Source organism: Bubalus bubalis, chromosome 15 (genome assembly GCF_019923935.1).
Source record: "Bubalus bubalis isolate 160015118507 breed Murrah chromosome 15, NDDB_SH_1, whole genome shotgun sequence".
Lineage (NCBI taxonomy): Eukaryota > Metazoa > Chordata > Mammalia > Artiodactyla > Bovidae > Bubalus > Bubalus bubalis.
Window position 1 is genome coordinate 28,392,410 of NC_059171.1, and position 15,668 is coordinate 28,408,077.

The window sequence follows — 15,668 nt, forward strand, 5'->3', positions numbered from 1 at the left end:
CACATCTGCCTCTAAATCTCAAAGTCATCGACAGGGTATGCATTTCTCCTGATGTTTTGGCAATAATGTTTATTTTCTACTTGATTTTTATGCATATTTTCTGAATAGTTCAGGTTACTGTGCTCAGCCTGAAAAATATTACTTGCTTCAAATCCATGATTCTCTTTGTATCAATACTGCACTATGATTTAAGCTTCAAAAGATCTCATAAAGTCTCAGGAGAACATAGATAGTAATGAATAGTATACTGATAGGCCCAAGGAATAGAGACTATAAAGAGGGTAAAGTAAGCAAGAGAGTTTTTCCTTCTAAGGTAAGTATTTTCACTAGCACTGGATAATCATATACATTAACTGGCGACACTTACCATGTTTATTCAGGTAGTAATTAATGGAGATGAGGAATCAACATTTAAGTTGGCCCTTACTCTGAAACCTTTACTCCATATTCCTTAAGGTAAAATATATTCATTGAGACTCCCTAAGGGTTGTATTTGGAGAAGGCAATGGCACCCGACTCCAGTACTCTTGCTTGGTAAATCCCATGGATGGAGAAGCCTGGTAGGCTACAGTCCATGGGGTCGCGAAGAGTCGGACACTACTGAGCGAGTTCACTTTCACTTTTCACTTTCATGCATTGGAGAAGGAAATGGCAACACTCCAGTGTTCTTGCCTGGAGAATCCGAGGGACAGGGGAGCCTGGTAGGCTGCCATCTATGGGGTCGCACAGAGTCGGACATGACTGAAGTGACTTGGCAGCAGTAGCAGCAGCAAGGGTTATATTGTTGTAAGTTAGAGATTATAATGTCTCCAATAATCAAGAATCAATATCAAGGAAAGGATAAATATTGCTGCTCATGTGGCCAAGGATCAAATAGCAAGTTTTCAAATGGTCTAATATTCTTTTTAGATTATGTTTCAAATGAACGTTTCTTCCTTAGTTTTTCAAATTATGCATAGAAAAACATCTTGATGTAAAACCTGATAATGCCTCATCAAATTCTATTATGTATTTAATTAAGATATTAATGAGATAACTCTAAAATTGAATGAGAGATTAACCTACACGTTTATCACTAATAGCCAAAATTATTAGAACTACTGTCCACTTTCTTGCATCACATAGCACTTGGTAAATTTTCACTTACTGTTTAAAATACTCCTCAATTATTTTAGAAATCTCCCTGTATATCTTCTAAGAACTATTAAGAAATGGCTCATTTAACCTTTGTAAAACACAATTTAATTTCACACATAGCATTTTGCTCATTCTGAAACTGCGATCATTTAACATCCTTCATGTTTAAGTTTAACAGAATCTACTTTATAGAAACAGCTATGTTAAAAATATAAGACTGGTGTACATAACTTGTTTACAAGTTGTTTCCCTGATGTCAGTTTTACATTTAAATTGAAATATTAACAATGGTATCATTAATTCAATTCATATATTTTAAAAGCAAATTGGTTTGACTAAAGAATTATACCTTGACATCAGTAGAAATTAATGCTTTAAAAATAACATAAGACTTTTCTTACACTGGGCAAATCTAAGAGATTTTAATAAAAGCAAATCATGGAAATTAGAAACTATAAAATGTATATATATATAAATATTCAAGTTAAATTATAAGATTAAAATAGAAACACAGAAATATATATAAAAGCTTATTGTTTTTAACATAAATCTAGAAATATGATTTAGAAACAGATTAATAACAATTTATTTTATATTAATTATCTACACAGTTAAGGTGTTTTTTAAATACACAGGGAAAATAATAAGAGAAGAAAACATTCCAACACAATGTAAAGGGTCCAAAATTATAAATTATATACAACTTTTATAATATGCATCTAATAATCTTGACCTTATAATGCAGAAATCCCACTTCTTGATATATATACAGACAAAATGAAGTTAGGACCTCAAACATATATTTGTACTCTCATTTCCCTTTTAGCATTATTTGTAGTGACAAAGATATGAATAAAACCTAAATATCCATCAACATACAAATGAAAAATATAATATATGTAATACATAAATATTTATAAACATATAATGAAATATAATTATTTTTTTCAAAAAGAAGAAAATTTGCCATTTATAACAATATGGATAAACTTGGAGGACATTATGCTAAGTGAAATATGCTTGACATCCAAAGAAAAATATTGTAGGCTTTCCAGGTGGTGCTAGTGGTAAAGAATCTGTCTACCAGTGCAGGACATATAAGAGATGTGAGTTCAATCCCTGAGTTGGGAAGATTCCCCTGAGGATGGCATGGCAACCCACTCCAGTATTCTTGCCTGGAGAATCCCACAGACAGAGGAGCCTGGGAGACTACAGACCATAGGGCCATGGGGAGTAGGACACGACAGAGCACCTCACCTTACCTTATAAGTGGAAACTAACTCAAACTCATAAAAAGAGGAAAGTAGGGTGTTGGTCATCAGGGATTGTGGAAGGAGAAAATGGAAAGATGTTTGTCAAGGGGTTCAAAGTTTCAGTTTTTCAAGATGAATTTGTTCTGCAGATCTAATACACAGCAGTTTGACTGTTGGTTATAATAGTGTATTGTGTAACTGAGATTTGCTGAGAGGGTAGGTCATAAATGATAAAGTAAAATAAAGAAAGAAAAAAGGAAAAAAAAGGAAGGATGGAAGGGCAAAAAAGGTAACTGTGAGGTGATCGATATGTTAATTAGCTTGATTCTGATGATTATATCAGATGTGTATATTATAGCCCCATCTTAAATATGTACAATTTTAATTTGCTGTTTATATTTCAATAAAGTTGGTAAAAAAATCAAATTAAAAAGTGGTCAAAAGATATGAACAGACAACTCACTAAAGAAAGACAGATGGCAAATAAACACATGAAAAGATGCTCACCATCATAAAGCATTTGAGAATTACAAATTTAAACAATGGGATACTATTACACAGCTATTAGAATATCTAACATCCAAAATACTGACAAGATTGAAGACTTAGGAGGAACTGGAACAAACTAATTCATTGCTTGTGAGAATGCAAAATGATACAGCCACTTTGGAACATAGTTTGACAATTTCTTGCCAAGTTAAATATAGGCTTGCGATATGGTCCAGTGATTACACACCTAGATTATTACCTGAATATGCTGAAAATGTATATTCACAAAAACCTGAACACAAATGTTTAAAGCATCTTTATTCATAATTGCTAGAAGCTAGAAGCAATCAAGAGGTCCTTCAACAGGTGAATCGATAAACTGTGGTACATCAATACAATAGTACATTATTCAGTGATAAAGATAAAAGAACTATTAAGTCACTAAAATGCACACAGGAACCATAAACACATATTCCTAAGTGAAAGAAGCTCTCCTGAAAAGGTATTGATACTTAGTATGTGATTCCAAATAAATGACACTCTGGAAAAGAGATTGTAGAAGCAGTAAAAATATCCAAGATTGCAAGGAGAGATGTAGGAGGGATGAACAGATACAACACAGGGCATTGTTAAGGCAATGAAACTGTTCTGTACAATACTGTAATGGCAGATACATGACATTGTGCACTTATCAAAACCAACAGAATTGTAGCCCAACACAAATAATGAACCCTCAAGCTGGAATGAAGATTGCTGGGAGAAATATCAATAACCTCAGATATGTGGATGGCACCACCCTTATGGCAGAAAGTGAAGAGGAACTAAAAAGCCTCTTGATGGACCTGTGGCGGATTCATTTTGATATTTGGCAAATCTAATACAGTTATGTAAAGTTTAAAAATAAAATAAAATTAAAAAAAAAAAAAAAAAAAAAAAAAAAAAGAAAGTGAAAGAGGAGAGTGAAAAGGTTGGCTTAAAGCTCAACATTCAGAAAACGAAGATCATGGCATCTGGTCCCACCACTTCATGGGAAATAGATGGGGAAACAGGGGAAACAGTGTCAGGCTTTATTTTTTTGGGCTCCAAAATCACTGCAGATGGTGACTGCAGCCATGAAATTAAAAGACCACTTACTCCTTGGAAGAAAAGTTATGACCAACCTAGATAGCATATTCAAAAGCAGAGACATTACTTTGCCAACAAAGGTCCATCTAGTCAAGGCTATGATTTTTGCAGTGGGCATGTATGGATGTGAGAGTTGGACTGTGAAGAAGGCTGAGTGCCGAAGAATTGACGCTTTTGAACTGTGGTGTTGGAGAAGACTCTTGAGAGTCCCTTGGACTGCAAGGAGATCCAACCAGTCCATTCTAAAGGAGATCAGCCCTGGGTGCTCTTTGGAAGGAATGATGCTGAAGCTGAAACTCCAGTACTTTGGCCACCTCATGCGAAGAGTTGACTCATTGGAAAAGACTCTGATGCTGGGAGGGATCAGGGGCAGGAGAAAAGGGGACGACAGAGGATGAGATGGCTGGATGGCATCACGGACTCGATGGAAGTAAATTTGAATGAACTCCGGGAGTTGGTGATGGACAGGGAGGCCTGGTGTGCTGCAATTCATGGGGTCGCAAAGAGTCGGACACGACTGAGAGACTGAACTGAACTGAACTGAACTGAATGTAAATTATGCACTTCAGTCAATAATAATGTTTGCTTATCATTTTAACACATGTAGCACACAAGAGCAAGTTGTTAATAAATAGTGGAAATCACAAGGATTCAAAATGAGTATCTGGAAATCTCAGCATTCTCCACTCAATTTTTCTACAAACCATAAACTACTCTAAAAATGCTTTTAATAATTAAAAAAATATATAAAGGAAATGATTCAACTTTGCTGTATATGCATTTTATCCTTAGAATAAAAAGGGAAACTTGAAAATGTTAAGAATCAGACCTAATTGGTGACTAAACCAAAGGATGTGACACAACTTGTAGACTTTCATTTTGTTCTGACTTCATATTTATGAAGGTCTTGCAGAGCTTGCTTACTGTGTTTTATCTTTACTGCTTTTGTATTACACACAAATAAATACTCTTATCCTTGTTTATCATTTGCATAACAGGTGCTTTGAAGATTTTCTTTATGTTTTTTCCCTTTAGGTGACAATGAGTTTCCTCTGATTAATCCACATTCTTCTCAACTTTATCTGAAAACTTAAACTAGACATCTGACTGCTGTTAGGAATGAACCAAAGGCTAATAAATACAGAGCAAAACTGTTTATCTCTTCAAGTGAATTCTGTTAGGTAGTTAAAGTAGGGAATAAGGAGTCCAAAATGGTGATTGAGAAAAACAGTGACTAGAAAAAAACTAACAAAGCAACAAAGAAAGGGAGAAGCCTGCAGAAAGGGGAAGCCTTGGACTGGAGTGACATGCCAAATAAGCTCCCTTCCCTGATTGGTCTTGAATACATGTGGGTACAAGCCCTAATTTGCTTGGGGAATAACCAATCAAGCCCTCAGAACCACCAAAGGGAAGACACAAAAGTATAAAAAGGGAAGTCCAAAAGTCAAGACTACGTCTAAGGAGGTTGATCCACTTTCGTTTCCTGAGTAAATTGCAGGCCACCTGTTCCTGCCTGCTTGAGCTCTAACTAGTCTGCCATTACAATCCTTTGTAAAAACAAGTCAAAGACCTCGAGGAAATACTGCTTGCTGCCTGCTTAGTAAATCCTGCCTGCTTAAGCTATAACTAGTCTATCGTTCTAATTCCTTACTACAAGGAAACAAAAACTGAGAGCGAGAAAGTAACCTGGCAATTCTATCTAGGATCTTGCCTTCTTGTTAAAATGGTACTTCAAAACAAGTCATGTATGAAGAAGTAACTGTTCTTATTCAACATATTTGAGCTGGCCCTGCCACACTTTCTTATCCATACCATAAAATTTGTTAAAAGGAGTGTATGCCTATGTGCTCAGTCATGTCTGACTCTTTGTGACCCCATGGACTATAGCCTGCCGGCTCCTCTATTCATGGAATTTTCCAGGCAAGAATACTGGGGTAGGTTGTCATTTCCTCTTCCAGGGAATCTTCCCAAGCCAGGGGCTGAACTGGTATCTCTTGTGTCCCCTGCATTGGCAGGTAGATTCTTTATCAACTGCACCATCTGGAAAGCCCTCAAAAGGCATTTGTCAGTTAGTTAAGGGCTCAAAGAAACAAACTGGAATTGTTTACAAAACATCTAAGTTTTTGGTGTGTTTTTCTATAACATTTATATATTGATGTTTAAATTCACCTCCATTTTGGTTTAGATGTTCCATCGTATCTTTATTTGTATGTGCATTTATATTTGCAAGAGAGTGTATCTTTGTGTGAATTTAAAACTTTAAGTGGTTGCTTATCAAAACAAGCACCTAAAACATGAAAAACTATTGACTTTATTCTAGAAAATTTCCTAACATTACAGCTTCAGTGGCTAGATGCTTTGAGCCCCTAAACTGCAAAAGAGAATTATTCAGCTGGCTATATGGATTACCACTTAGGAGGATATATGAAATCTGAAGTCATAGTAACTATTCTGTGCTTGCTAAGTTCAGCCATTTGCCACACTTATCAGACATCACTTTCTAGATTAACCAGTCTTCTTTAACATGTGAGAATGACCCTTTTTGATTTAACAAAATAGAAATTTAGTCATTGACATGATTAGAAAAAGAGGGGTTTTGGGTGAGAATGACCTGAAACATTAGATCAATATTTCTTGGACTCTCTCTTTTATCTTTGCTTTTCTCCAAGTATTTATTTCCTACTCTTACTTCACTAATCTGGAATGATAGCTATAGGAAACTTATGAACATCTCTATAAAATATTATGACTAAAGAGAAAAGATTATGCACTTCAATTTGAAGAATTTCAGGAGAAATTTGAGTCACAGTCTTTTAGACTCATCACTGTATCCAGAAAGGAGAGGTTCTCTGACTCCTCTAACTTGATTAAAGGAACTATAACTCATTCAGAATCTTATTACTATGTGTAACCACAAAATTGATAAACTACTGTTTTACCCATAGAGATTTTTGTCTTTAAGATAAAAACTTTGAATTCTGATGAAGTAGAATAAGTACCTTCAGTGAGAGGCACTTTAAGATTCATCCTAGCACTGATAAAGACAAAATTGAATACTCTATACAAAATACCTAACCTGAATATTGGACAGGTTTATTTTTGAATTGGATGTACATTGCAATTAAAGAACAAGATTTAAGTAGTTGAAACTGAAAACTGTGTAATCAGCTATCCAAATAATAATGATGGTAGCATCAGCCTGGTAAAGTTGGCTTCCCATGTGACTCAGTGAATCTTAGTGCCAAATGCAGGAGATGCAGGTAAAGAATCTGCATGGCAATACAGGAGATACAGGAGACCTGGGTTCAACCCCTGGATCGGGAAGATCCCTGGAGGAGGGCACTGCAGCTCACTCCAGAATTCTTGCCTGGGAAATCCCATGGACAGAGGAACCTGACAGGCTACAATTCAGTTCAGTTTAGTTCAGTTCAGTTGCTCAGTTGTGTCTGACTCTTTGTGACCCCATGGAATGCAGCACACCAGGCCTCCCTGTCCATCACCAACTCCCAGAGTTTACTCAAACTCATGTCCATTGATTCAGTGATGCCATCCAACCATCTCATCCTTTGTAGTCCCCTTCCCCTCCTGCCTTCAATCTTTTCCAGCATCAGGGTATTTTCAAATGAATCAGTTCTTTGCATCAGGTGGCCAAAGTATTGGCTACAGTTCAAGGGGTGGCAAAGAGTCAGACATGACTTAGCGACTAAGCATTCATGCTTGCCTGATAAATTGGCAACTATAGTCTTTCTCACTATTTAGCTTTTGGTCCTAATGTTCTAGCATGAGAAAATAATTATTTTGATAAAGAAGTAATGTTAGTGCTCACAGAACTAGAATTTTATCTTTTCTCTTTCTTCATGCAGTATTTGAAATAAATAAAAAAAATTGAGATGACTTTGCCAACTGAATTCCAAGAGACTTAGCTATAACTGATAACAAAATGAGGGAAAAATACAATAGCCAATTTTAAGAAATCTATGTAACATCAATGTTAATGTGTTAAGAAGTTACATTTTAACTTGAAATGATGCAATTATCTAAAATTGTACTATAGTCTTGAATTGCACTTTACAAAGAATTTGTATTTATTTTACTCATTAGGAAAATGAATAAAATATTTATTTTACTCATATTTTACTCATTAGGAAAATGCATATAGATGTAATAAGAAAGGTTAACTTTCATTGAATTTCATATTTATAAACAGAACGGCCATTTATTTCTATATCTAAGAGACAAATTTTCAAAATTCACTGTCTCAGTAACTTATTCTAAAGTTTAAAATATACTTCAGTTATAAATGAAAAGATCTGTGGAAATACCACTCACTGGATTAAGTTCACTAAACACATATATTTTTGGTTTGCACAGGGTGAAGTGTTATTCAAGGATGTGGAAAATCAGTTCTGTTTTTTTTTTTTTTTTCCCATTTTAGAAAGGGCTTTGTGATACATTAAAGCTACATCTGATAAATACCACATAAGTCTCAACATACTGGACACAAAAGAAGTTCTACTGAATTTAATCAAAATACTGTTAAGTTGATTTATGTAAATAATGTAACCACACATAGGTTTTTTTTTCTTCTAATTTCTTGATGTGGTTTGCATCACATTCATGAATTTGTTTCATTTTTGAAAAATCAAAACATCCCTGGAGTGACATGGCACACTACAAAGAGTTTTACACTAACTTTCAGAAATCATGAAACATCCAGGACTTGGTGCAGTTGTAACTCTGCCAGGCTGACCTCATCAACAGAGTTTTTCATTAGCACACAAATGAGTCAAGACTGATAACTGATTCAGGGTTCAGTTCAGTTCAGTCACTCAGTCATGTCTGACTCTTTGTGACCCCATGAATCGAAGCACACCAGGCCTCCCTGTCCATCACCAACTCCCAGAGTTCACTCAAACTCATGTCCATTGAGTCCGTGATGCCATCCAGCCATCTCATCCTCTGTCGTCCCCTTTTCTCTTGCCCCTGATCCCTCCCAGCATCAGAGTCTTTTCCAATGAGTCAACTCTTTGCATGAGGTGGCCAAAGTATTGGAGTTTCAGCTTTAGCATCAGTTCTTCCACCCAGGGCTGATCTCCTTTAGAATGGACTGGTTGGATCTCCTTGCAGTCTAAGGGACTCTCAAAAGTCTTATCCAACACCACAGTTCAAAAGCATCAATTCTTTGGTGCTCAGGTTTCTTCACAGTCCAACTCTCACATCCATACATGACCACAGGAAAAACCATAGCCTTGACTAGACAGACCTTTGTTGGCAAAGTAATATCTCTGCTTTTGAATATGCTGTCTAGGTTGGTCATAACTTTCCTTCAAAGGAGTAAGCGTCTTTTAATTTCATGGCTGCAATCACCATCTGCAGTGATTTTGGAGCCCCCAAAATTTAGACACTGGCAAATGTTACTCTAGGGATGATGACTCAAGGATCTAGATCAAGTGAACTTTCAACTTCTGAAACAGCATGCCATTACCGAAAACTATAAAATGTATATAAAATTGCAAATGACTGGATATATCTCCCTTTGCCTCCCAATCATTCTAGATTTCTTTGAAGTTTCTTTGAAGTTCTATATTCAGTGCAGATATTGATAATGAGAAACTGCTATTCCAGCAATCTAGAGTAATGCATTTATTGCAACTTGTATCCAATTTAAGAATGAACAGAAGACATGAATAGTCATTTTTCCAAAGAAAATAAACAGATGGACAACAGGCAAATAAAAAGATGTTCAACATTGCTAATCATCAAGGAAATGCATATTAAAACCACAATGAGGCATCACCTCAAACATTTCAGAATGATTATCATTAAAAGGTCTACAAATAACAAATGTTAGTGAGATGTGGAGAAAAGGGAATCCTATTACACTGTTAGTTAGGATGTAAATTAGTGCAACTACTCTGAAAAATAGTATGGACGGTTTCTCAAAAAGAAAATAAATAAATAAAAATAGAATTACAATATGATCCAGCAGTTTCATTCCTGGATATTTATCTACAGAAAATGAAATCACTAATTCAAAAAGATAAACACATTCAATGTTCATAGTAGCATTATTTACAATAGTCAAAATAATAATGAATAAAGAGGACATGGTGTATATATATAACATATACAATGGAATAACAACATGGATGAACCTACTGAGTATTACTCTTAGCAAAATAAGTCAGACAGAGAAAGACAAACATTGTTATCACTTACATGTGGAATCTAAAAAAGATAAAACAAATGAACAAATATAACAAAACAGATTCATAGATATAGAGAACAAAATGGTAGTTATCAGTGTCAGAGGGAAAGGGGGCATAATAGGGATGGGGATAAAGGGGTACAAACTTTTATAAAATAAACTACAAGGAGCCAACATTAATCTAGCATTTTGTGATTTTTTTCCTTCACTATTCATGCCAATGAAATGAGATTGAACTCATGTATGGTATCCCATGTATGGCAGAGGTAGTATCATTAATGACTTCTACCACAATTATTGATATGTATCTTTTAGTCTTTTCTGTATAATTTGTGTGTCTCATTTATGGGAACAATACTCAATTTTTTCACATAAACAATAAGTCAGTAATTTAGGTAGCTTTCCTGAATAATCAAGAATGGTCTCAATTTGGAGCACACAGCTGAGACATTAGTTCCAGGTTGGTTATTTATATGATGAGAGTTGTTGTGTGCATACAACAGCAACACTGTTCAAAAAGTGCATGAGGTATTAGTCTGAGGCAAATAGGACCAGGTGTCCTGACCATGAAAGAAATATTTATCCAGCAGAGGCACATGGAAATCTAGGGGAAAAAAAGACTTTTGTTCATAGCATGAGGTCTGAACCATGGCCAGACCTTAACTGGGTACACATTAAATTTGCTATTCATCTTTTCCAGGTGGCAAATATTTGGCCTATTGTCATAGACAGGGTGCTAAATTTAAGCTGCAACCTTTTAGTAACTAAAAAGTTGCATGATTTTGTTTCTAACATAGGACATACTGATTTTCATATCAGGTTATCAAGACATGCTTTATGTGATCCATTATAAAAGAACTCTGTAAGATGTTACCTGTTACTACACTGTCCTTAACACACAGTCTTCCAAAAAAGTTGAAAGGACCAGTGCCATTCTTAAATTCATAAAAGTTAAAGAAAATTTTTTAAAATAAAGATAAAAGCCTCTTTATGTTTGACAAATGATTCCTGTGAAATGAAAACAAAAGCCTTTCATTAAAAAAAAAAACAAAAACTTTCAGAACCCCTTGGGTTCTCTTTATCAAATGTACTCCCATTAGTACTTACAGCATTCTGGTGTACTCCCTCAAGGATATAAAATTTAGGTTCCTATGAACTGGTAACAGGAAGGCCCATGTGTTCAAGAACTTCACTTCTAATACAAGAAATGCTTCAAACCATCTTGAAAGCAGTAATAAGCTATGTGAAATCCAACTCAAGTTGTTCAAGGAAACTTGAGACTTTGGGTCTTGATTGTGTCCCATCATTTCAGTTTTTCTAGGTTATGTGGTTGATAGGTAATATATGATCTCTCAAAAAACTTCAGCTGTTTTTTTAGCTTCCCTACCAATGTTTATAAATCAATAACCAGGTGTCCATACTGCAATGAGTAGTTTCATGAAGAAATTTAGCTACTATCTTTTTGAAATCATTTGATGCCACCAAGCAGGTATCTTCAGAGTATCTTATAAATATTGTTTTATAACAGTCTCTTTGAATTGCTTCAGATAAATTAACCCTTATAGAATCATAATCTTGATTAAACATGATTTATTTTGGCATGGTAATCTGCTAGAGTATTTCTTTTAGCATTCTTTTTATGTCTTTGTGCATGAGCCCCAATCTTTATAATAGTCGCCTCTCTATGAAGTAGGATTGCATCCAAAGTGAAAGTGAAGTCACTCAGTCGCGTCTGACTCTTTGTGACCCATGGACTGTAGTTGGCCAGGCTCCTCTGTCCATGGGATTTTCCAGGCAGGAATACTGGAGTGGGTTGCCATTTCCTTCACCACGGAATCTTCCTGACCCAGGGATCGAACCTGAGTCTCCTGTATTACAGGCAGATTCTTTACCATCTGAGCTACCAGGGAATCCAAGTGCTCCCTTAAACTTACTGTCTATCTTTGTTGAGAATTCCTTCAGAGCTGAGAAATCCCTTTTTTACCCCAAAGCATTCCAATATCATGTACTACTCTGAAAGCACACCTACTGTCTGCATATATATTTACTCTCCAGACTTTGGCTAATTAGCAAGATCTAGTAAATAAGCTCTGTCACCTGGGATGATTTTATTTCAAGTAAAGAATTATATTCTAAATGTGAGTTTAAATTAGTGATAGTATATGCTACTTGATATCCTCCAAGTTGTATTTTGAAATACAGTCTATCAACAAATAATTCTAGATCAGGGTTATCAACAGGAGTCTCTATAAATCTAAATAATGTACAGAACATCCCTTAAGGAAGGTAAGGCAAACATGATGTTCCTCTTTGTCTGGTAAAGAGAGGAGAATAACAATTTAGAATATAGTTGGTCCTCTGTGTCTAAGACTTCCCTTGAGGCTCAGAAGGTAAAGGGTCTGTCCACAATGTGGGGGACCTGGGTTCGATCCCTAGGTCAGGAAGATTTCCTGGAGAAGGAAATGTCAACCCACTTCAGTACTCTCGCCTAGAAAATCCCATGGATGGAGGAGCCTGGTGCAAGCCAATGTCCATGGGGTCGCAGAGAGTCGGACAAGACTGAGCGACTTCATTTTCACTTTCACTTTTCTGTGTCTAAGAGTTTTGCATATGTAGATTCAATCAACAACAGGTTGAAAATATTCCAAAGAAAACAAAAAAAATCAGAATGGCTCTCCAAAAACAAAACATTAATTTACCTCTCACCAACAACTATTTATATAGTATTTACATTGTATTTACAACTACTTACATAGCATTTACATTGTATAAAGTATTATAAACAATCTAGAGGGGATATGCATGTTATGTGCAAATAGTATGCTATTTTATGTAAGTGATTTAGTATCTGTGGATTTTGGTATGGTGGAGAGAAGCCTGAAGCCAATTCTTCATAGATACAGAGGGATGGACATATTGCAGCAGTGAATAAAAAGGTGACAGTAAGAGAGTAACAAAATCTCATAAGAAGTTAATTGGCTGGCTAAAAAAGTGTCGTCTTCAATCAATATTAATGTCTGTACTACACAGGAACCCATGAGTTCAGGCAGGGGAATAGCAGAAGGGTAGCTCAGCAGAAGTATACTATCAACAGGTTTGGCAGTGACAGGTATTGCCCCAAAACACAGGAGATAAAGAATTCCAACCAGGCCAAGGATGAAACTATTATAAGCAATGGGTTTTTGATGTTTCCCATGAGATTGAATTAAAAACCTAAGGCATTCAGATTGCTCATGCACAAAGAGAGAAAATGGATTTTAATAGCTAGTTAAATTTAGAGAAGATTGTTGAAGAGACTTCTTTAGGCTACAGAATGTCTGTTCTTATTTAGGCTCCCAAAAGAGAGATTCTGTTACTGAAGGCTTGGTTAATTCTCAAAGAGGTATTGCAGTCTCAGAAAAATTTGTTACACATTTGTTAAAATAACCAGTTAAACCCATATATTTCCTTCAATTATTGTTTTGTAAGGGTCCTAGGATAAGATTGGATAGTCTTCAGTCCATCAGGAGAGATGTTTTGACCTTCCGAGATATGTCATGACCTAAATAATAGACTAGACCTTGAAGAAATTACATTTATCTTTTCAAAATTTATAAAAGTCCCTTTTCTTCTAGGGCAAAGCACAAATAATTAGAATGTTTTTGAAGAACATTCCTCATTGTCTGAACAAATTAAGAGATCATCTACATGTTGCACCATAACTGAATCACAAGAGAATTTAGATTCTTTATGTCTTAATTGAGAACCTAGGAGAAAACAAGAGTGGTCTTCAGTGAACTTCTGGAAATGGATATCCAGGTATATTGTCCTTTCCAGGAGAAGGTGAAATATATTGATTCTTCTGCTCTAGAGGCATACCAAGATAGAGCAAACATGCAATGAAACAAGTGTCTTACAGGAGAAATTAATTGCTCAGAGGATGCTATTAACTCCTGCTGTCTTTGCTCCATCTTCCTCTATATGAACATACCACACAGGTGGTAGGTATTTGAATAACCCACAGAGTTTCCCTATTATCCTCAATGGTGATCCTGGACCTCTGATTGGAAATCATTCTTACGTGCTCTGTGATAACATTCCTGCAAGTTGCCTCAGGAGGAAATGATAAAGACTGCTATTTGGTTAGGTACTACTACTGAGGAAAGATGGATAATAGGTTTGTTGATTGCCTTGAGGTCTTTAACAAATTGATATCCTCATCCAATTGTTTTATTTACTGGCAGAATGAGAGTGTTACCAGAGCTAGTACTGGATATGAGACCTTTGTATATGTCTTGAAACTACAGATTTGAACCCTTCTTTGCTTCTGGCCTCAAGGGATATTGGGAGAAGTTTGGGTATCAATTTTATAGAATCTATTTGAACTTTAATAGGTTATTCTATCTCTGATGTCATTGGAATTTTTAGTTCAGGAGTGTCAGGTAGAGTAGCAAGATATTTACTTGGGATGTGAATCAAAAATTAAGAAGGCAAAATATATACAGTGCAGACACAATTCTTATGGATAGAGGAATCCTCTGGAACCATGAGAACCCCACTGATGTACATTTAATGTTACAATTCCATTTGCAAACAAAGTATCTTCCTATTAAAACTTCCTATTAAATCACAAAGCAGGAAGGAATATTTTCCAGTAAGGGGCTCAGAGGTCACAATTAGGGACAAGAGGGAAAATCTGTGGGTTGTTTGAAACAGCTACCACCTGCTTGTCATGCCTACGCAGAGGAAGGTTGAACAAAGCTGGCAGGCGTTATTGTAGAAAGAATGGCACCTGTATCCACCAGGAGTCAATGAGCTTGACTCTCTATTAGTGAGCTTGAGCTGCTGTAATAAAACAGCATAGAGTGACTTAAAAAATAAATTTCTCACAGTTCTGGAAGCTGGGAAGTCCATGTTCAAGGTACCAGTGAATTCAGTTTCTGGTGAGAGCTGTCTTCCTGGTTTGCAATTGACCACTTTCTCCCATGCTGTGTGTTGACATGGCTTTTCTTGTGTATATGGGATGGTGTCTGATGAGGAGCTGGGAGTGGTAAGGGGAACAGAAAGGGAGAACTCTCTGATGTTTCCTCTTATAAGGACACTAATCCTGTCAGATTGAACTGCATTCTTATAACTACCTAACCTTTATTGCCTCCTTATAGGTAATTCAAATTTGAAACCTATTTACAAATACAGTTACATTGGGAGTTAGGGCTTCAACATATGGATTGGGGGCACAGTTCAGTCCATCAGTTCAGTTCAATTGCTCAGTCGTGTCCAACTCTTTGTGACCCCTGGACTGCAGCACACCAGGCTTCCAAGTCCATCACCAACATCCTCTATATTTATAATTAATTCACTTTGAGTATTTAAGGGTAAGGCAGAATATTGGGCACTTTTTCCTTCCCTAGCACACCCTCTTGATCTGAAGGATTTTTCTTTGTGCCTTGTCTTTTATTTGAAGATGGGACAATATT